Raw genomic sequence first — 23,142 nt, forward strand, 5'->3', positions numbered from 1 at the left:
AACACTCACCCCCAGTCAACTCATCTGGGTTTAATCCATCACCATTCTTTAGTTCACTCAGCCACCCCAGTTCAGACATGGCTATATGCAAATCAGTCTGACCCTGTGCCTTGTGGGAACAGTCCAGCCCGAACTGCCAAGCCATGTCTTCCCTGGACCGGAAACAAGCATCCTGGGACCGGTTTCGGATTCATAATCCTCATCAGCCAGGCTATCTTGAATCCAGTGGCCAAGTGAACAAGGGACTCACGTCTGAGCATACCCTGCCACACTTAGGGCGAACAAAGCGATACAAAAGGGGATGATGGACGGAGCGTTTGTATAAATCAAACACTCACCCCCAGTCAACTGATCTGGGTTTAATCCATCACCATTCTTTAGTTCACTCAGCCACCCCAGTTCAGACATGGCTATATGCAAATCAGCCTGACCCTGTGCCTTGTGGGAACAGTCCAGCCCGAACTGCCAAGCCATGTCTTCCCTGGACCAGAAACAAGCATCCTGGGACCGGTTTCGGATTCATAATCCTCATCAGCCAGGCTATCTTGAATCCAGTGGCCAAGTGAACAAGGGACTCACGTCTGAGCATACCCTGCCACACTTAGGGCGAACAAAGCGATACAAAAGGGGATGATGGACGGAGCGTTTGTATAAATCAAACACTCACCCCCAGTCAACTGATCTGGGTTTAATCCATCACCATTCTTTAGTTCACTCAGCCACCCCAGTTCAGACATGGCTATATGCAAATCAGTCTGACCCTGTGCCTTGTGGGAACAGTCCAGCCCGAACTGCCAAGCCATGTCTTCCCTGGACCGGAAACAAGCATCCTGGGACCGGTTTCGGATTCATAATCCTCATCAGCCAGGCTATCTTGAATCCAGTGGCCAAGTGAACAAGGGACTCACGTCTGAGCATACCCTGCCACACTTAGGGCGAACAAAGCGATACAAAAGGGGATGATGGACGGAGCGTTTGTATAAATCAAACACTCACCCCCAGTCAACTGATCTGGGTTTAATCCATCACCATTCTTTAGTTCACTCAGCCACCCCAGTTCAGACATGGCTATATGCAAATCAGTCTGACCCTGTGCCTTGTGGGAACAGTCCAGCCCGAACTGCCAAGCCATGTCTTCCCTGGACCGGAAACAAGCATCCTGGGACCGGTTTCGGATTCATAATCCTCATCAGCCAGGCTATCTTGAATCCAGTGGCCAAGTGAACAAGGGACTCACGTCTGAGCATACCCTGCCACACTTAGGGCGAACAAAGCGATACAAAAGGGGATGATGGACGGAGCGTTTGTATAAATCAAACACTCACCCCCAGTCAACTGATCTGGGTTTAATCCATCACCATTCTTTAGTTCACTCAGCCACCCCAGTTCAGACATGGCTATATGCAAATCAGTCTGACCCTGTGCCTTGTGGGAACAGTATAGCCCGAACTGCCAAGCCATGTCTTCCCTGGACCGGAAACAAGCATCCTGGGACCGGTTTCGGATTCATAATCCTCATCAGCCAGGCTATCTTGATAGGGTGGGGGCAGGGTGGATGAGCAAGAGCACGGTGAACAAAATTAAAGTCCACATTTGTAAAGCGCACAATCACCCGTAAGGGTCTCTAGGCGCTGGGGGCCGTCGGGAAGATTAAGCGAGCTATTGCCCAGAGTCACATGGTGCTGGGCTATCCTGCCGCCGGAGCCGGAGATCGAACCGTGGTCCCCAGATTCCAGCGTCAGTCGCCCTGGCCGCGGCGCCACACCTCTCCCAACAAAACACCAAAAGCTGCATCCACTTAAAAAATAATTATGGTATCTCGCACGTAAGTGTGACACAGTTCTACTACATTATTAATCACATTTCTATATGAGATATTCATAGGAGTTTTAAGCACAAAGTCAAGAATTCATTGATTACAGTCATGTGCATCATAAAAATCACTAATTCACATTAATAGTCCCCCACATTTGCACACTCGCTGTTACTGGCTCATCCATCTTGCGCCTTGCTGTTCTCTCCTCCGTCTCCTGCCTCGTCCCCACCTTCACTCACGTACCTTGTAATACTTTAGTCTACGTGTGGTTTAATGGTTTGGTGTCCCCTCTCATTTGCTGTGTGCCCTATCTAATCTCATATCTTGTGACAAACTCCCCTTTCATCCTTCTCGTGTCTTGTCACAGTTTCTCATTTGACTTGTGCTCCACTCCCTCTTTCCTCCATGCAATACCTTGCTGTCCTCTTTTATTTGGTGACTGCCTCGTTCTAATCCCTGCTCATATTGTGCATTGATCCCTCCATGTTCCAATGTGTGCTCCTCTATTATCTGTGGCGTGTCCCTGCCACATCCATCATGTGCCGCACCTATTTGATATCTCACACGTCATGTATTATATTCCACTCTATCTTCCATGTTGAGTTTTGATTCCCTATGGTGCTCCCCAAGATCCCCATGTTGTGCTTTGGTCTCCTTCAGTGTGCTCTTTTCTTGTTCATCTTGTGCCGTGTCCCCATCTCCCATCCTGTAATAGTTACTTTTAAGTGCCTTTGTCCTCTTGTGTCCTCACTACCATCTAGTTCCACTTCATTCATCATTCTTGTATCCTTTCCACTCCCTTACCCGTATCATTCCATGCACTGCTCATTAGCCTTGTCTTGTTACCCTCATCTTACTTGCGTTTTGTCTCAAGTGCCTTGTAGACCCCCTGTTATGCCTTCGATTGATTCCCACCCATCTGGGACCTCACCTACTCTCTCCGTGTGCTTGTTTCTTCGCCATTGTTATTGCCTATCTCATGGAAGAGGATGAAATATTATCCCCCTCCACAGCTTTCCATACGGTGTTCCCTACCATCACTCTTTCAATTTCGTTGGTGGTTTAACTAGCCTACCCCTATCAAGCATAGTCCCGAAAAGTGATTATTGGGAAGATGGTAAAGGGAGTGAGAGGGACAAGGAGTGTTTCATTGGGCTCCTCCTTTCATTCTCCCCGTCAGATCTAGACTGGGGTGGTGTGTAGCAGCGTAGTATGGACTTTGAAGCAATCGCCCAAACCGCCATCAAGCATCTGATGCAGGAAGTAGGAGATGAGTAGGAGGGATTTGGAAACGAACAATCCCATTCCCTTGTTTTCCGACCTCCAGTTTAATTTCTTTGATTGCTGGAAGGTATTGAGGGATGTGGGGCTGGTTGGGAATCTCTTTCCAGCTCTCCCACTAATTATTGAAGTGACCAGGAAGTAAGCCCTAGGCTTGCTCATGAATCCCTCAAAAGAACCTTGGCAATGCCCAGCTTCCCTCCCTAGAGCAGAGAAGAGATTGTGATTGTAAAATGTTATGTTCTGGGCCCATATTTTTATGATACGCACTTCACAAGAAAAGTGAAGGGTTTAAAAGATGATGTAATTGTTCCTGGAAAAAAGGCAGAAGTTAGAGACCTTACCAGATGTGACTGTAGAGCCACCAGGGAGCAAGAGTGAAATCACAGTTGCTCTTCTTGCCAGCCATCAAATATACCAGTCAGAAGTGTTACTTTGAGGTTGTTCTCTGAAATAGCTTTTTTAGTTTAGTATAGAAAATATCACACGTAATAACTCCTTGTTTAGTTGCCTTACAACAATTTCAACCCGCATTATTTTGTTTTTTCAGTCTCAAGTTTCTCCATATTCTCACTCTGTGGGATCAGTGAACAATAATGTCAGATTTGTTACAAATAAACATGAACAAATAAACCGGTGCAACACTCTAGTACCAAATTGTCTTTCATTCCCCTATGTAATGTCCCTTTGGATTGTCCTTCCTTGTGTGTTGACAACCGGGGTTGCTGCAGTGTTTCCGGGGTCTCTCGCCCTACTGTGTATCTAACCTTTTTAGATCGACTCAAAGGATGTCAGTATTTTGCCCCATAGGAAAGCTGTGGGTCATCTGCGTATCCAGTGCTTAATTTGAGTTGATGCGGCCCACCAACCCTCCTTTTTAGGTCGAGCCTGAGTCAGCGCGCATGCGCTGCTCAGCGAGACTGCTATAGTGTAATATGGAAGAGAAGCCCTGCCATTCTTCGCCCATGTTTGTCATTGGCTTGTGACAGTGTCCTTCCTAAATGCTGGCGTCTGATTCCTAACGAAGCTTCTTAGTCCCTCCTTACTACCGCCTTGTCTTTATCTGTAACCTCCCATGGTGACTGGCCCCTTTATTTAGGTTGTTACACGGTACGTGTTAAGTGTGGAAGCACTATTTTTTTAATTGAGTTTCTCTTGCTGCAGGCACGACTTGCTTTACTTACTTTCAACGCGCCATGCCTGATTTCTCTTTTGAAGCAGCCAGGAAGCTGCTTTTTTGAAATGCAATCGGTCTTGCATTTAAATGCAAGACCAATTGCATTGCAAATATTTGTAGGCATGGGGAGAGTAAGCGATTTGCCCAGAATTCAAGGATGTTTTTTGAGCCTTGCTCCAGACATGAACATGGTTCCGCAGCTTCAAAGTCTCTCATATAATGAATTAGGGATTATTTCCGAGTTTACTTTAGGCAGGCGGCATACATAGCTGTGACTTTATCAGACAGTAAACTGCAGATCGCAAGTTTGCAACATCTTCTTGTCGAAGCATAATCTCCCACATCTTAGACATAGGTGGAGGACTCGCATATAATCCTCTCTAACAGGAAACAGCCTGTCCATACTTATTCAGGCTATTAAATGTATTATCCTTTAAGTTTTTCGTTTAGTATGGAATGAGAAAAACTGAAAATCAAAGCTTACTCCTAGACTTGTAATTACAGATTTCTTATTGACAATCAAGCTAGAACCGTGCAGGTAATATTTATCATATTATATACTGAAAATTAATTTGCTTCACTGCCATAAAAATAAACTGTACATAGCTTACATAAAATATCAGTTTGATCCTTCTTTTCACTTTGCTTCATTGGGAAGGCGCCAATCGTTAGCCTATTTCAGTACAAAATGGCTTCCCCCGCGGATGCCACCTCCCCTAAGTGCTTCCTGTTGCTAAACTTGTTCATACTCTTGCATTCACATGACTACATGTGTTCTGTCTCACATGACCATTTGGCCTGAGTCGATCCTCAGGAATGGCGGAAGAAGAGGAGGTTCGGGAGCCTCTGCTGGACGGAGCTCCTAGAATAGAATAGAAAGAGGATTTGTAGAGCGCGGTAGTTACCCTCAGGCGTCCTAGCGCTAACAGAAATCATGAGCAGGAGAGGGGACTGATGAATTAGTACGGGTGTGAGAAGAGTAAGGTCTTTAGATGTTTACAGAAAGTTAGCAAATTGGATTCTGCCCGAAGGCGGAGGGGGAGGGAGTTCCAGAGCCTCGATGCGTTATACGAGAAGGCTCGGCCTCCACATCTGGCCCTTTTGATCTTGGGAACCATGGCTAAGAAGGAGGTAGATGATCTGAGCTGTCTTGTGGGAAGATAAGGGGTGAAGAGGGAGTGATTAATAGGGGGGCCTGTCCTACAAAAAGCTCGATGGGTGATACATAAGGACTTAAATTCAATTCTCCGCCTAACTGGCAGCCAGTGAAGGCCTCTGATACTGGCCTTGGCCGAAGTGCGACGTGGGATTTGGAGCAATGTACAGGCTGCACAATTCTGGACAGGCTGTAGCATGTTAAGGGTGGACTGGGGGGCGCCCAAATAAAGGAAATTGCCAAAATCCAGTCTGAAAAGAATAAGTCCCTGAATCATTATCTTCCTGGCTTCCAAGTGCAGTGCGGGAAGAATCTTACGTAGAAGCCTGATCAAGCCGAAGCAAGTTGCTGACAACTTGGCAGCTTGGTCATTAAAATTGAGAGCCTTGTCAAGCCAAATGCCCAAGCTTTTGAGTTTATCCTTCGAATCAGGGGGTGGGCAAAGTGAGGAAGGCCAGAGTAACTTAATTGCAGAGGGTGAGGGATTTCCTAAGAGCATTAGCTCGGTTTTATCACTATTTAATTTGAGATGAGACATGGTCATCCATCTAGAGGCCTCTTCCAGACGGGTGGTAAGATTGCTGGGGTTGGACTCCAATTGACTAAGGGATACCACTAGCTGGGTGTCGTCTGCATACGTGATGATTTTTACTCCGTACGGACGAACCACCTCAGCTAGTGGCTCCATATACACATTAAATAGTGTTGGGCTCAAAGATGATCCCTGGGGGACGCCGCAGATCAGAGGTTTGCTCCATGACGTAATGCCACCCTCGAACACTTGGAAGGAGCGGTCGGAAAGAAAAGATTTCTAGCCAGGATCTGGCCTTTCCTGACACCCCGATGTTCGCTAACCGAAGAAGTAACGTGCTATGGTTACAGTGTCGAAGGCGGCACTGAGGTCCAGGAGGATTATGGCTGCTGAACCCCCCTGGTTCAAGATCTTCCGTGCCTCTGCCGTCACTGCCAATAGCGCTGTTTCGGTCCCGTGTTTGGGGCGAAAGCCAGTCTGTGAGTTATCGAGTAAGTGGCTTGATTCGATATACTCCATTAAAGCGGAGTTAACGTGTTTTTCGAGCAGTTTGCTCACCCAGGGAAGCAGGGAAATTGGGCGATAGTTTTTCGGGTCCGCCTGGTCCAGGTTTGGTTTTTTCAATAGTGCCCTAACCACGGCCCGTTTCCAGAGGAGCCGGGACTGTACTGGAGATGAGGGAGGAGTTAACAAGGTTAAGTATAGTAGGAAGAATGCTTTCACTCACCATTTTTAAGGTCCGCGGCGGGGCTGGATCAAGGGGAGAGCCAGGTTTAACCTGTGAGACCAGGGAATTGAGGATATCTGGTGTGACCAGAGGAAAAAGATGCAAGGAGGGAGAGGCATGGGTCTCAGAAATGGAGGTATGGGTGGAAATGGGGACTGATAGGGGGAGAGCAGAACCTATGGGAAAGGTAGAGTATATGGATTGTATTTTTTCCGAAAAATAGTCAGCCAGGTCGTCACAGCGAACCTGTGCGTTAAGAGGATTGGGAGGCAGTTCTTGTCGTTTTAAAAGAGTCTTAGCAATCCGATAGATTTCTTTCGGTTTGGAAGCTGCCAAGTTAATTTCCTCAGCAAAAAAGGCTGATTGTGCAGCTTTGATCTCCCTTTTGTAAGACCTGATCATATCTCTGTAGATGGCTTTACTAATAAGGGAGAAGTCCAGTCTCCATTTCCTTTCAAGACATCTACACTTGCTTTTCAGTTCCCGCAGCTCGGGGGAGTACCAAGGGGCGGTTTTAGAGCTACGTTTCACCTCCATTCTTCTTAGCGGGAGTGTCAAATCTAAGGAATTAATAATCCACAAGTTAAAATCTTCATTAGCTACGGTGGGATCCGGGTTGATGGGGGGTCTGGTGTTATCCAAGGAAGTTTGCCAGTCACACACCGAAAGCTTCGACCATTTTCTCTGGAGAGGTATATCTGCTTGCTGTGCCAAATGAAGATTGGGGATAGTCCACGTAAAGGGGATAAGATGGTGGTCGGACCATGGGATGGGGGATGGCGGATCGACTTCCAACCCTTGGCAGTTACTGAATATGGGGTCAAGAAGGTGACCTTTTATGTGGGTGGGACTTGCTACACGCTGAGATAGTTGCAAGGCTGCTAAGCTGTCGATAAAATAGAGGGCGGATGGGTTCGAGACCTCGTCCAGATGGATATTAAGATCTCCGAGAATAGTAAAGTTAGCGGGCATGGTTGCTAGGCCTGCGACTAATGGGGGGAGATTTTCAACAAAGTCTACTATGGTTCCCGGGGGGCGATATATAAGAATCCCAGATAGAGTGATAGTGGGGGAGAACTCTAAGGTGAATGTTAGACTTTCGCAGCTCGGGATGGGGGAGTGAGAGATTCGACATTGAAACGAATCTCTGAAGATGATGGCTAATCCCCCTCCTTTCCCTGTTTTGCGGTTCTCGTAAACCACTTGGTATCCTTGGGGGATGGCCTGAACCAAATCAGGTTCAGACTCATCAGTGAGCCAGGTTTCGGTTAAAAACAAGCTATCTGGATCGAGATCCTGAATAAGAAGGTTAATTTCGAGGGAGTGTTTCACTAGTGATCTACAGTTCAAGAGAAACATATTATATTTAACTAAGGGGGTGTTGTTAGTGAGGGAGGGCTTGAACTGTAAGCCGCACACAGGGCAGATGGTTTGTGGGCCATCAGGATGCCAGAAATGATCGCACGAGATGGAGGAGTGACTCCTCAGTGCATACAACTCGCTCGGGTCGTAGCTCCTTCTTTCTGGCGCCCGAGATGAAAGGGTTTTGGCCCCTAGCCCCGGTCGGGCGCAGACGGGCTCGCCTTTGGCGCCCCGGCGGCGCGCCCGCTGCGCAGCCTAGACATCAGAGGAATAAATCCCAGGGGAGGGGTCAGGGGGCGTGTCTCGCTCTCTCCCCGGTCCGCCCTCCACACAAACAGCCTACAGCTGCGGTGGAACGGGGTCGGAGCGGGAGGCGTGCGGTTTGGATTCCTGAATAAGAGGTAGGTTCCTTAAAAGCCAATGACAAAGTGCAAAGTGCCAATTTAAAAACACGAACAGGAAAACACACACACGCCGACACAAGGGTACGGCCAACACGCTCACACAGTCTGTCTAGAAAGATTGGCAATGTGGGAGGCCGGGTCACTGTGACCCCGGTGCTTTCGGACACAGGCTCATTGTGCTGGGACTCGTGTTTCCTGGGGTTCGTTGAGTAAAAACATTTCCACACACACACCTCTTGTTCACACCCTCCTAGGATCCTGCTTCATCCTCTGCCCAGACACCCTGGGCCATGGCCACTTTCTATGATACCACCCTCTGCTAGTAACCAGGCTCAGACATTCACAGCTCCAAGTCCCTTGTGGTGACCCCGCACTGAGAGTACTGTGTCACACAACGCAGGATCAGATTACTGTAGCCCGTGCTCACAGATCACCTTCCTTCCATCCAAACACCCTTCTGCTTGAGTGAAACTCTTTGTTGTTTTGCGTACACCATTTTCGGGTAAACCTATTCATGGTCTTCGATTAAGTTAACATCCAACACCATCTAAGAATCTGGTCGTGCTATGGTATTTTCCACTTTTTGTGTGCTAATGCCCGTTAGTTTCAGACCATGCCCCCAAATTACTAATATTGCATGTAGCAGGTAGAAAGAACTCAGCAAAAGTAGGGGTGGTAGCATTTGAGGTGCTCATGTGTAATCATAACTATGTGTTTGACCAGAACATGACTAACAAGGCTGATAGTTAATAAAAAAATGTAAATTGATACTTGTATAACCCACTACTCACCCGCAAGGGTCTCAAGGCGCTTGTACGAATACCGCTGTGGAACCCATCCTGGCTTTCCCTGTGAGGTGTCCACTCCTGGGCACCTCCAAGGTGGAGGCCAGGCATCCTTAGCGTTGTGGGGCCGTTGTGGAGATTAAGCAAGCTATTGCCCAGAGTTGCAGAGTGGGACTCCATGATTGGAATAGGCACCGAGGCGAGAATTATCAGGTCTGTGGAATTTTTGAGCTCAAGACCCGCCGAGGCGGGGAATTGAACCCTGGTCCCGGGCTAGATCTCTGCATCAGGGTCTGCCGCTCTAACCACACTTCTCCACAATAGGTTTGGTTTTTAAAACAATAATAATAATCCCTGACTGAGAGGAGTTTTTTTTATTTGTTTTTATAAAATGTGAACCACATTAAGTTGCCATTAGAGCTCTGGTTACATAGCCTGTCCGCAAGGTGCTGCTGTGTAAGTAAGATCAGTGCAGATCTCGTGAGTGGCAGATCGACCTGGGAGTTTATTTAGACTGCCTTGGATTATAGACCAAGGCTCGAGTGGCTGGTATTTCACACGTAGATTGAAGGCGGACTGCTGCATTCTGAGCAGGTTGAGCTGACATGGCCCAACCATATTCCTGCCCCAGTCTTGTCACCGCCTCTTGCAGTGTGGGGTCAGATTGAACATTTTTGCCAGAGTTGATTTTGTGTCTAGTAAGGCCTGCTCCAACTCTGCAGACAATTCTTCTTTTGGAAACCATCTCGGGGGCTGAGGATAGTAGTAAGATGTACAAATTGTAGTGCTGATGTCTAGCTCATTGCGAGAGCTACGTTCTCAGGTTCTCTGACTTCACTGCAGCCTGATTTGTGGTAAACGTCGCTTGGCAACTGAAGCGTCTGAAAATTGCTGTCTGTTGCCACTTTATGCAGTGGCACAAAAGAATATATTTGCACCACTTATTGCGGTTTTTAATGTACTTATGCACTAGTTTTCAATGTTGGTACCCTTTTCTCCGACCTAGGCTCGGAATGCCTTGTGTGCAGTCAAGTGTTGATTATGCACTAATGTAAGTTGTGCAGGAGCAAAGTCCTGTCTTGTGGGCGCTGACTTACATCATGTTGCATGGCAAGAAAATTGTGCCGAGCCTCTTGCGGAGTCAGTCCATTCATGACATCTGGTGTTTTAAGGCACCTTTCTGATCTGTCCTCTTGTGTCTTAATTTTCTGCTTTGTGAATGGTGTTTTTGGAGCCCGGGTCGTATGGGAGGGCACAAATATTCTGAACTGTTACTTTTATGGCTTTGGCAGCTGTATTGTTGTGAATCGTCATGAGTAAGTCATTTGTAATAATATATATGTCCCTATTGGCCCAGCTCCTACTGCAATATCAAGTGGAGCTCTCATGCATTATGGAGGTTGGGCGTAGTTGAGAGCAGCAGTGGCCATAGAGCTTAGACCTCTTTGAGAAGATCTTCATGCCTGGTGAAAGAGGAAGTTCACCCTAGTTCTGTCCCTGCCCTCTTTCAATCTGTTAGCTCAGCACTTACTCCCTCCAGTGTCTAGCTGGAGGTGGAAGGAGGAAGGCCTACTTCCTTGTTTGTCGTTGAGGAGTGCCAGGACCACTAACCGATGAAATGCATGAATACTTTGGCACAGCTCTGTCATCGGCCAGAAAAACCTAACCACTTATAACAAGCATTTGCAATGCCATAGGTCTCGCATTTACGCGAGTTTGAGCTATTGGCATTGTAATTGACAATGCCTCTTATTTAGGTTTAGGTTTTTAAAACATAAATAAAAGGCATTGTCATTTACAACGCCACTAGCCAGTAAATGCGAGGCCATTACAAATTGTTGGGGATTGGCACTTACTTTTTCTCAACAGACTTTGACCCAGAAGAAAAGGAGGAAAGAAAGTGGAAAACAGAAAAAACGATGATGAATGGAGAAAGCAGTGTGAAAAATAATCAGTAAGAGTGAGATAAAGAGGCTGGGCATGTCTGGTGGTGCATTAAAAAGGCGTGAGGTGGAATCAGGACAATGAAGCCTTTGTAGTCTGCACCCTGACCATTGAGAGCACTTCCCGCTGGCTTCTGGGCAAAACTTTGGGTCCTGGCAATTCTACTTTTATAAATGAAGCACTGTGTATCCTTCTCTTCTCCCAGTTCATTGCGATGCTCTCACTTCTAGCTCATTTGCTAACATATTCTTTCCATATCTTGTGTGGAGGAGATGATCTCGTCCTCCAATGCATTGATACTCTTTGCTAGTACCAAGACTAAATAGATAAATCTGTTACCAGCTTTTTTGGCCTAGCGTACAATCCCAACAAGCACAACTCTGGTGTGTGTAGATCCTTCCTTTGGTATGTTGTCTCTAAGTGGTCCGTGAAACTTTTCCAGAAGTGAATAATGTGCTTGCCCCATACCATGCGGAGCAGGTCTACATTAGGATAGTCACACTTGAGAAATGTTATTTATTAATCTGTTTGGGGCCCATATAGGTGTTGTGCTGATGGTTCAACTTGTGTGTGTTATTTTATATCTGAAAGAAACAGGTTAGTGTTAGATTCCTTACCTTTGAATATCCCCAGGCGTCAGACTGGATCCAGAAAGTTTTGCATAGCAGTACCCCTGCGCGTTGTTAGGCGTCGTCTGCGGCTCCGCGTCCGTCGTCGGCGTCGTGATCACCGGGATGACGTCATCGGAGTACTTAGACGCCGCCCTCGCGCACTGACCTCAGTTCTTTTTTCCGCGCCAGCAAGCGCTGATCCGGGAAGAGCAGTACTCCTAGTCACTTTTTGACTAAACTTTTTCGATCTCTTTTGGATCTTCTCGAGTCGATAGCTCGACTCTCGGTGCAGATAGGGATGCCCGTGTTTTATAAATAAATAAATAAATCCTGCGACGACTGTAACCGCATGATGTCGGTTACCGACCCCCACAGTCGGTGCGTTTACTGCCTCGAGCCGACCACCATGACCAGTCGTGCCCCGACTGCCGGTCCTTGACGTCGAAGGCTAGGCGGGAGTGGTCCCGTAAGTGCCTCGAGCTCTGGCAGTCGGCCCGCGCCGCTCGAGGTCCCGGTCCAGGAGGTCGAGGGACCGGTCGCGGGACTGGTGGCGGGGCCACAGTCATCACAGGTCGGCGAGTCGACGCCACTCGTCGGGCTCTAAGTCCTCCGGTAAGTCGAGGCACAAGAAGTCAAAGAAGCAACATCGCTCTTCTGACTCCCCCCGACGCTCGCGCGACGGTGGTTCGGGTGACACCGCGCACGCGGCTCCGCCAGAGCTGCAAGCGCCGGGTCCAGCTCCACACCCGCCGGTCCCTGGGCTGCACTCGACGCCGGAGGAGATCAGCGCCTTTCAGGGTTCCTCAGGATCCAGGCCTGGATCCATGACAATGCCGGTCGACCTTACGACCCCTCTGCTGGCGCCGTCACCAAGGGTGTCGCCCCCGGCGCTGTCCCTGGACGGCGTCGTCCCAGATTCCCGGTCCGGATCCGGCGTCAGACCGGCGCCGTCTTCGACGCCGATCGGTGAGCCCTTTACCGACGACCCAGCTCCATCATTTATTCCTGATTTTCAGGAAATGGATGACGAGGGAGATTGGGAGGGGTCTGAGGACCCTCTGGCACTGCAGTGCCAGTTGAGCCAGGACTGTGCAGACGAACTGGGAGAGGCCAGTGGTCTGGACACTAAGCCCTACACTGGATTTGTCTCCCCTCCTACCGTGGCTACGGAGGAGGGGGCTGCTTACAGCGTGGTGTTGATTAGGGCAGCCAAGGCCTTGGCTCTAGAGCTCCCAGTCGCGGCCGTGAGGACTAACCTCCTCACTGAGGTGCTCAAACCGCAGGCAAGCTCCTCGGAGCCTCTCCTGACGTTTAACAAAGCCCTCACTGACGTTCTGTTGGGCACCTGGTCCAAGCCCTCTACAGGCCTCCCTGTAGATCGGAACGTGGCCCGACGCCACCGCCTGGCTCCGGGCGACCCCAGCTTCCTGTACGTTCACCCCACACCTGAGAGCCTGGTGATCCAGGCCTCAACCTCCCAGACCGCATTCCTGACCGCTCCTCCGGATTGGTAATCCAAAAGGTACGATCAGCTCGGTAAGAAACTGTTCTCCTCACTGAGTTTGGGGTTGCGGTCTGTCAACACCGCCTGCCTTTTGGGTCGTTACTCCCACTCTCTGTGGGATATGGTTGCGGAAGTGCTGCCGCAGTGCCCAGCGGAGGTCCAGGGAAAGCTTACCCAAGCCCTAGCAGAGGGACGGGATGCAGCACGCTATTTCATTCGGTGTGGACTGGATACCACGGACTCGCTAGGCAGGGCGATTGCAACGACGGTGGCGGTTCGCCGCCACGCCTGGCTGAGGTCCACCAATTTTTTCGGGGGATGTCCAAGCCTCCCTTATGGACATGCCCTTTGATGGGCGTCTCCTCTTTGACGACAAGGCGGACAGTGCGCTGGAGCGTTTCAAGGACTCCAGGGCTACGTCCAAGTCCTTGGGTCTCGGCCAACACCAGCAAACTTCCGCCTTTCATGGCCAAGAAAGGGGCGCCCCCACACGTCCAGCTAGCCACAGGCCGCAGAACCAACCTCAACGCGGACGTGGTAACCACCGTGGCGGTGCCGGGGGACACCGGCAAGGCCAGTCCACACCCGCCCCCGCAGCATCTGCCTCAAAATCCCCCGAGTTTTCAGGCACATTCGACACCAGTGGGGGGCAGGGTTCGCCATCACCACCTCCACTGGTGCTCCATCACTTTGAACAGGTGGGTGCTGCAAATCGTCCGAAGGGGCTACTCCCTCCCCTTCGAGGCGACTCCTCCAGCCATGCCACCGCAGTACCACCGCATGTCGGGGGATCACTTGCAACTTCTGCAGGAGGAAGTTACGGCCCTCTTGGCCAAGGGGGCCGTCGAGCCTACGCTCTATCTTGGACCTAAGGAGCGTCAACGGCTTCCTCCCGAAGGAGAAGTTCAAGATGCTGACTGTGGCTCAGGTCTTAGCTGCCCTGGACCCAGAAGACTGGATGGTGGCGTTGGACTTGCAGGACGCGTATTTTCACATCCCCGTCCTGCCGGCCCACCGGCGTTACCTGCGGTTCACGGTAGGACACAAGCACTTTCAGTTTACCGTGCTTCCCTTCGGCCTTACCAGCGCCCCACGGGTGTTCACGAAAGTGATGGCGGTGGTCGCAGCTCATCTGCGCAGATTAGGGGTTTCAGTCTTCCCCTATCTTGACGATTGGTTGTTGAAGGCGGGCTCGCCCCAGACAGTCATCTCCCACCTCCAGACTACGGCCGACCTCCTGCACTAGTTGGGGTTCTCCATCAACGTGCCGAACTCACACATGTGTCTCTCTCAGAAGCTCCTTTTCATCGGAGCGGTTCTGGACTCAGGGCAGTTTCGGGTTTATCCCCCCCGAAAAGCAGGTTCGGGGTATTCGGGCTCTGATTCCGGTCTTTCAGCCTTTATCCCGAGTCTCGGTCAGGTTGACACTGCGGCTCCTGGGGCTGATGGCCTCCTGCATCCTTCTGGTGCATCACGCCAGGTGGCGGCTGCGGGCTCTGCAGTGGGACCTGAAGTTTCAGTGGGCACAGCATCAGGGCAACCTCTCCGACCACGTCCGGATCTCGGAGGGCACTGCAAAACAGTTGCAGTGGTGGCTCACGAACTGCAATTGGGTCAGCGGCAGATCTCTCCCCCTACCCCAACCGGAGCACGTAGTGGTGACGGATGCGTCCCTCCTGGGATGGGGGGGGCCACATGGAAGAGAGGGAGATCAGAGGCCTCTGGTCTCCGGCGGAGTCCCGGCTCCACATCAACCTTCTGGAGCAGCAGGCGATCCGGCTTGCACTGAAGGCATTCCTTCCCTCTGTCCGGGGAAGTGTGGTGCAGGTGTACATGGACAACACCACTGCCATGTGGTACTGCAACAAACAGGGCGGGGTGGGGTCGTGGACCCTTTGTCAGGAGACTCTGCGCCTCTGGCAATGGCTGGAACACCAGGGCGTCACCCTGGTGGTTCAAAACCTGGCAGGTTCCCTGAACGCCAGGGCGGACGAACTCAACCGCCGGTGCATGATGATCACGAATGGCGTCTGAACTCGGACATGGCGCAAGACACCTTTCAGCAGTGGGGAGAGCCTTGGTTAGATTCGCCACCGAAGAGAACGTGCAATGTCATCAGTTCTGTGCGTTGGAATTTCCAAGGCGGCACTCGCTCGGAGACGCTTTTTGTCGCGAATGGAGCTGCGGTCTGTTGTACGCCTATACACCTATTCCACTTCTGCCCACAGTGCTGAAGATCATCAGGCTCAACCAGGCCCAAGTCATCCTTGTGGCTCCGGACTGGGCACGAAGATACTGGTATCCCGAGCTACTCAGCATGTCAGTCGATCCCCCGATTCGTCTGCCTCTTTAGGAGGACCTTCTGTCGCAGCAGCAGGGAACGGTCCTCCACCCGAACCTGTCCAGCCTCCACCTCCATGCGTGGAGATTGAGCGGCGGCAGTTGAGGCCATTTGACTTGCCTCCTGAAGTCTGTGTTGTGATTCTGGCAGCCAGACGTCCCTCCACAAAATTGGTATACGCCTGCAGGTGGAACAAATTTGTGGCATGTGCACAGCAAAGGCTGAGGGTCCACTCTCTGCCCCCCTTTCTGAGGTTCTGTTCTTCCTCCTTTCTCTTGCCCAGCAGGCCTCGGCTCTGGGCACTCTTAAGGGCTACCTTTCTACCATTTGAGCCTTCTTGAGGCTTCCTGATCAGCCTTCTCTTTTCAAGTCCCCTGTTGTGAATAGATTCTTGAAAGGCATCACGCATTTCGTGATGCCACAGTTGGACTTGAACCTTGTTCTAGCCTATCTGATGTGCGCTCCTTTCGAGCCACTTCACAATTGCCCTCTTCGTCTTCTGACTCTTAAGACTGCATTCCTGGTTGCCATCATCTCTCCCAGTAGAGTGAGTGAGCTCCAGGCTCTATCTTCTAAGCCTCCTTTCCTTTCTGTCCATTCGGACAAAGTTGTTTTAAAAACTCGTCCTTCTTTCCTGCCCAAGGTGATTACGGCCTCTCACATCGGGCAGTCCATCACCTTGCCCACTTTCTTTCCGCCTCCGCATCCTTCGAAGGAGGAAGAGAGGCTCCACCGTCTGGACCTAAAACGTGCGCTCTCCTTCTACCTTGATTGCACATGCCAGTTCCGGGTGGACGACCAGCTCTTTGTTGGTTACGTGGGCGCGTAGAAGGAACGGGCGGTGCACAAACAAACCATCTCTCGGTGGGTCGTGTTGTGTATCAAGGTCTGTTACTGCTTAGCTAAAAAGGAGCCCCTTGTCAGGCTGAGGGCCCATTCCACTCGGGCCACGGTGGCTACTACTGCCCTGGGTCGGGGAGTCTCCTTGCATGACATCTGTCAGGCAGCTACGTGGGCCTCGCTGCACACGTTCGCTAGACACTACTGCCTGGACAGCCAATTCCCGAGAGACGGCTTCTTCGGCCGTTCCGTTCTCCAGGACTTTCTGGTGTGATCTTGGTTCGCAGACTCCCCACCGGCGTTGGTATTGCTGGGGTATCTATTCTAAGGTAAGGAATCTAACACTAAGCTGTTTCTTTCAGATGCACAAGTTACTTACCCTCTGTAACAATATATCTGTAAGAAACAGTAGTTAGTGTTAGATTCCTTACCGCCCCACCCATCCTCCCCGTTCTGCGAACCGATATCTAGGGTTAAGGTATTTCCCTTTGAGGGCCCTAGTTTTATGGCACCAGTGTCGGTCTCTGGCATGGCTCTGCGTTCCTGGCGCGGAAGGCTATGTACAAGAACTGACGTCAGCGCGCGAGGGCGGCATCTAAGTACTCCGACGTCATCCCGGCGATCACGACACGGACACGGAGCCGCAGACGACGCCTACTGATGCGCAGGGGTACTGCTACGCAAAACTTTCCAGATCCAGTCTGACGCCTGGGGATATTCTAAGGTAAGGAATCTAACACTAACTACTGTTTCTTACAGATATATCGTTACCGAAGGTAAGTAACTTGTGCTTCTGGACATGTTTTGCGTATGCTCAAAAGCCTGTTCCCATTCCACAGTTCTCTTATGAGTTACAGGAACATTATCTGTAGTAACACTTTGGCTTTTACTACTACTAATGGTGGCCTTCAAAAAATGTCATGAGAACTCCCTCAGTCCGGTCGTACCATTTGCAGAATTTATGCCTGCACCAACATTACATATTCTGTGTACAGACCCCTAGCAATACTAATAATCTTCCGTAGTACAAATTGAACAACAGAAAAACTAGGCCAGCACAAAAGCAAGCCAGCTCTCGTAGGACATATGTACCCAAGAGGAAATTTCAAATTACCATTGTCCGCTGTATTCCCCCGTCCGGTGAGACTTGAATATCAGGAAGATCCTGCAACCATTGTAGTTGTCACTAAAGACCAAGGAAACTTAAATGTTGAAGAGGTAGTTGGGGGGGGCATTTTGGATGTACTAATATAAATGGCACACCAATACCTTCCATGCTGCTCTTCAACGCACCTCATCTGAGAGCCATTCCAGCTGCATACGTTTCCAGCAATCAGTTAACTGATGAATCTCAGTTTGTGTTCCTCTATGTCTCCCAGGATTCTGGGTCTGTGGGGAGTGTATATAATAAAGGGAGATGAGGAAAATCCGTCTAAAAGAACTTTATGCAAAGGCTAGAGCAGACTTTTCATGGTCAAGACCAAAGAACATTGCAAATTAGTACATTCTATCTGAAAGTCAGGATACAGATAACATTGTGTAATCGTAAAGAACAACTCTTAAAGTCTACCACATGAGATGTAACATGCTCTTTAATAACACAAAATGATAGTGCATCTGTGCTGGAATGTGCAAGAAGCTGTAACCAGAACAAAGCTTGTCAATGATAAATCTAAACCATTTGAGAAAATGCTCTACCAGAGAAAGGCAACGGAACAACTTTGCTGGCACAATAATTGTCTCTAGGCCTGCAAATGATAAGGCAGGTAATCTTGGTTCACCTAGGAAAACATCCGGTGACCAGAGCATTTGGGAACACTAATTATTTACCAAGCTAGTATTCATTAGCAGAGGGCCAGGCTTATGATGAGGTCAGTCCTGTTTGATTTGTCACTACCCTCACACAAGAGTATTTCAGTTGCACTTTATACTTAAAATTACGAGGATTTTTCCAGGAGTGTATGGAACTGGGATTGGCAGCATCAGCTAGTTTTTGGTGGTGATGCATAGAGACTGAACGCAGTGACTTGTGAATGTAGTATATTTTATACTTTGAACAAGCGTGAAACCTGCTAGGGACAAGAAGCGTCCTGTTAAGGGCTACGGGGGCCGAGGATGAAAAGGAGTTTGCAGGGGTGACAGGAGGCCTACTGGAGGTGACAGGAAACCTACTGTATGTTTGTAGCTGCATACTGAAGGTGATACACTTATAAGAGGTTTGAAGAAGTCTGAGGGGTGCTAGAAGACTGTTGGTGTGTCAGCTAGGATAAACATGGATGAGTGTGGTATGTATTGGGTGGTACTGCTGTTCTAAATGTCTCTACAGTACATCTGTCATTTTACAGGATTCATGTTAATGGAAGAAACATTTTGACCTGCGACTGGTATCTTTGTATCTAGTGTAAGGTCAAGATCAACCATGTGTACAGTGATCTACAAAATGGCCAATGCAATTTGTTTGATTAAACGGACTGGTCAGATGTAGGTATTACTGACCGTTCAATCCCAAACCCTTGTCTGAAATGGTTGAAAGTCTGAGGAATCTTGTTCAGAGAGGTTCTTTTAGAAGACCTAAGCGTACTGTGTAGAAATACTAGCAGTGCTGCTTTATTGTGTGGTATTCAAGTCCTTCGCTTGAGTACAGCCTTCTGGTGTGAAGTTGTATATAGGTGAATGTTGGTCACCTCCTCTGGTGATATTTTGGTTTGTTGTATTTTGTTATTTTAATGATCGTAAAATATAACTTTTTGCATTTTCTATACAGCAAGTGCATTAAGTGGACTGTCAGGGTACTGCCAAGGCATTGATCTGAAAAAGTTGTTTTTGTCTATCCAGTATTTTATCCACATTATGAAACGTCTTAGTGTTTTGTCTTGTGGCAGAAACAGTTCAGTCTAGCAGACTAGAAAGTAAAGAGAGGGTAACAATGAATTGAGAACCACCAGCATAAAAGAGACCGCTGAGGCCAAAAGAATCCAATGTAGCCAAGAATATTGAATCTCTTGAACTTGCTTCAAGGACTTCAGTTTCTGGACTCATCTTGCATAAATCTAGTATACACCCTGCAAGGGTGAGTGGAAATCTTGCACTGGCTTGTTTTTGTTTTAATTTATAGTCTTTCTCCCAGCTGCGTAAAAAAAAATTACAAGCTTTTAATTTGAGTTCATCAAGGTTAACAAGCTCGTCAAGAAATGTTATTATTGTTTTTTTGTGGCGTTCTAGTTTTCATTGGTGTTCTTGTTAGCTGGTTGTTGATTTTTAAGTCTTGGTTATGCCACTCTTATTTATTTGCTTACTCAGTGACTTGCCTTCCTCTACTCGTTTGTCCCTCCTCTGGAGCATAGCTTCTTTACCATCGTTATGATTGGCTGACCTGTATCCTTCCCCTGCTCACTTTTTTCAAACTGTTTTTACTTTCTTTCAGCACTCAATGAGAGTGAATGTGTTTTCTAGCTTCCTTCAGTCGGCATTTGTAGAATGCAGCTGATCATTCTTGAGGGTATTCAGCGCTGGGTTGCTGGGCTTAAGTTAAAGATCCAAGTCTTTAGTTTCTTCTTGAAGTCCGCCAGCGATATTCTACTTCTCCTCTCCAAATACAGGCACTTCCCCCTTCCATTTACTGCTGCTCCCCCACTTGCTCTTTCCACCAAAAGTGGGCCTTTATTAATTTTTTTGTTTATATATTTTCTAATGCCCAGCAGCTCCCATTTGCTGGTGGGCCACTCTGCTTTAAGAAATGCGCTATTGCGCTAGTGAAAATTATTTTTTTCTATTTACTACTCTTAAAGTCTATTCCAGCATCTTGAATCAGTAAATGAAAGAAATTGTAACTTCATCATTCAGTAGGCATGTGCATTCTTCATCTTGCATGCAAGCATCCTCTGAACGACGCCGTTGCCTGGCTTTATGAGCCATACTAGCTCATCCGTGTGGCACATCATTGCAAATTTCTATTTTTCATTATTATTTTTTCTTCTTTTCGATGAATCTGCACCGCATTGGCGAAGGCAGTTTGTCATAAAGACAATACCAATTTGCTTTGCAAATCTTTGTGCCCCTAGGCACCTATTGGTTTTGATACAGCATTGTAACAGGCCTCACCAAAACTTTCAATTCTCCCTTACTTTTTTGTAACTCATGATTTCATTCAGCAATAGATAAATATTTAGGCTTGCTATTGTAGTGTAGTTCCTATAGGACCCTTGCAGGACCTGCGCTTTTGGATAACATACACTGTGGGCCTGGTGGCAGACTGATTCTGAGCACCCCCACCGCGTATGTTAGCCTGTTTTGCATTAGCTAGCTCACAGTGCCACTAGAATCTCCTTTTTATCAGAGAGATTAGTTTTTGGCAAACTCCGAACACAACAACCCCGATTCCTCAGACTCGTGGAAACAATGTACTACTTTTCACTCAGTCATTCTTGCTTGCTCATTTGGTCTCAGATAGTTAAACAGAAGAAACAGTTGAGCGTGTTTACAATAAGAATTTATTATACAGTTCTTCTAGTGTACAATATATGTTCTGCAACAACTGTTAAACAGTAGCAGAGATATATGATCAGCAGTATAGTGGATAAAAAGGAATAGTACAGTTCTACCATTTTGCAATAGTCATGAACATGAATATAAAATACATTTATAAAATAAAGCGCATACTCCTACGATGCCTGTCTAGAAGTACCTAAGTGTACCCAGCATGTGAGTAGGTGCGAAAGAAGCCAAGAATCCCTCTAGGAGTTAGCCGAACCTCATTAACTTAGTAAAGAGAGAGAGTGGGGCCTCATCCTGGTCTCAAGTTGGACACCCTGCGAGGGATGGTTAGACCACTGTCAGCTGGAGGGACTGCATGCAGGAGCCTCAGCGTCTTTGGTCAGTGTGTCAGCCTGGAAGTCTCGGTTCCCTCTAACTACTGATAGCAAGAGGTGCTGTATTTGTACAGAAAAGTATAGAGTCCCTTGTGTCTTGTTTTAGCCCTTGTTGGGTATGAAGATGACGTATGGGGTTAACCGTTTACGTAAATGTTTATGCAGGTGGATTCTAGCCCCTGCCTGGGTTCCTAGAACTCTTATGAATATTTAATCATACTGGATGAGCACATCAAAGATGGTGTAGGAGGCCATTGTTCAGGAAAAACCCTCCTTCTGTACCGAAACCACAGTCTAGATAAGGTTCAGCCCTCAGCGCTCGTTATTGTGGAGAATAGGGATCTAATGTAGGTGAAAGATTATGCCCATATTAGGGTATCTCAAACCATGCCTATATTAGGGCATCTATATGAAACATAACACTATAGAGAAGATGGAAAGTCATTACTATTTTTAAAGAACTACTGGAGAACTAAGTCGTAGTAAAGTAAGCTGCATGAGTTTGCCATTTATAATACTCGATCCACTTGTACTAAACCCATATTTCGACTTTTTAATATTTTTCTTTTTGCTATGGCTCTGAAAAAAAAACTAACGTTTTCAGAGCATTTCTACATTGTTGCAATCATTTTGAGAAGAGTGTATGTGTTGGTCTGGAAGGGAGTTTACCATAAGGACCATTGCTAAGTATTGACTGAGATAAATCAAGTTGAATTATCAGTCTCTACCACCGAGATGGTTTTAGTCTCAACTCTTTTTAATAATTGTCCTCTTCATTGATTTTATGAAAGGTAAAGGAAAACGTAATAACAAGAAGCATAGGGAATTCCAATAAGTCTGGCTTTTATATGGTAATGTAAAGCAGTACAGGTAAATAGCATGGGAATTAATATTTCTTTGCATTGAATCAAAGAACTGTAATGTAATATCGATGCAGGTTAAAAGGTCAGGTGACATTTGCACTGTCAAGCGGAACCTAAATATTCATGTAGGTTAATGACTGCCCTTCTCACATCTGGGTTGCTGCCGGAGAAAAATATATATTAACTAGTTATCTAAGAGACTTTCATAGTATTACAATGTCTCGTGTGCCTCTGAAAGTTCAAGCTAAATCACCTGGATAAATAAAATGATCACAGCTGTGTGGAGGGCAAAAGCTTTTTTGGAGGAAGCACACAACTTATGCCCAACCAAAACCTGTCCTCCTGGCTCCCAGCTTGTGACTGTAGCCAAAGCCCTACTCTAGTAGTGCTCTCATAATTTTCCAGCAACCGCTGCGCTGTCAAGCTAAACCTTAAAAAAGGAAAAAACAGTCCCCTTGAATGTAACTCACAAAATTTGCCTTCACCCTACCCCCTCAACCTCTACACTTAGCGAACATGTCTTCTCACTATCAGATGGTGAGGCAAGGACCCTGTCAAAGACCTATATATACTTTTGAATATATTCTCAATTTTAGACTTTGATCTCTCCACCTTATACTATTTCATGTGAAAATTGCAAACTGTTCTGCAGGGCAACCATGGCCCAGTAGTTACATATCAAAGTTAACTTGTGAGTACATTTACTTTAGTTGGTGAATGTTATAATAGATTTGATCAAGTATTACCATTTACGAATTGTTCATGTTAAGAAAGAAGTGTTAAAACTTCTGCACTGCTTTTACATGTTAGGTTAGCATTTGTATTGAATAACAGAAGTGGTAATGCTCACTATTCATTTTCCTTTTCAACCTTGCAGACTGACATTTATGCTAGAAGAGTGCTCTGTAACCTCAGCTTGGGCTCTAGATTA

The 23,142-nt window shown here is 47.7% G+C and overlaps 1 protein-coding gene across 2 annotated transcripts in view; it reads left to right on the top strand.

The window, feature by feature from the left end:
- The window catches only part of CREBL2 (cAMP responsive element binding protein like 2), a 383,473-nt gene that overhangs the window by 310,530 nt on the left and 49,801 nt on the right, over window positions 1-23,142 (top strand). The gene's annotated exons all lie outside the window — the stretch shown is intronic.

Source organism: Lissotriton helveticus, chromosome 1_1 (assembly GCF_964261635.1).
Source record: "Lissotriton helveticus chromosome 1_1, aLisHel1.1, whole genome shotgun sequence".
NCBI lineage: Eukaryota > Metazoa > Chordata > Amphibia > Caudata > Salamandridae > Lissotriton > Lissotriton helveticus.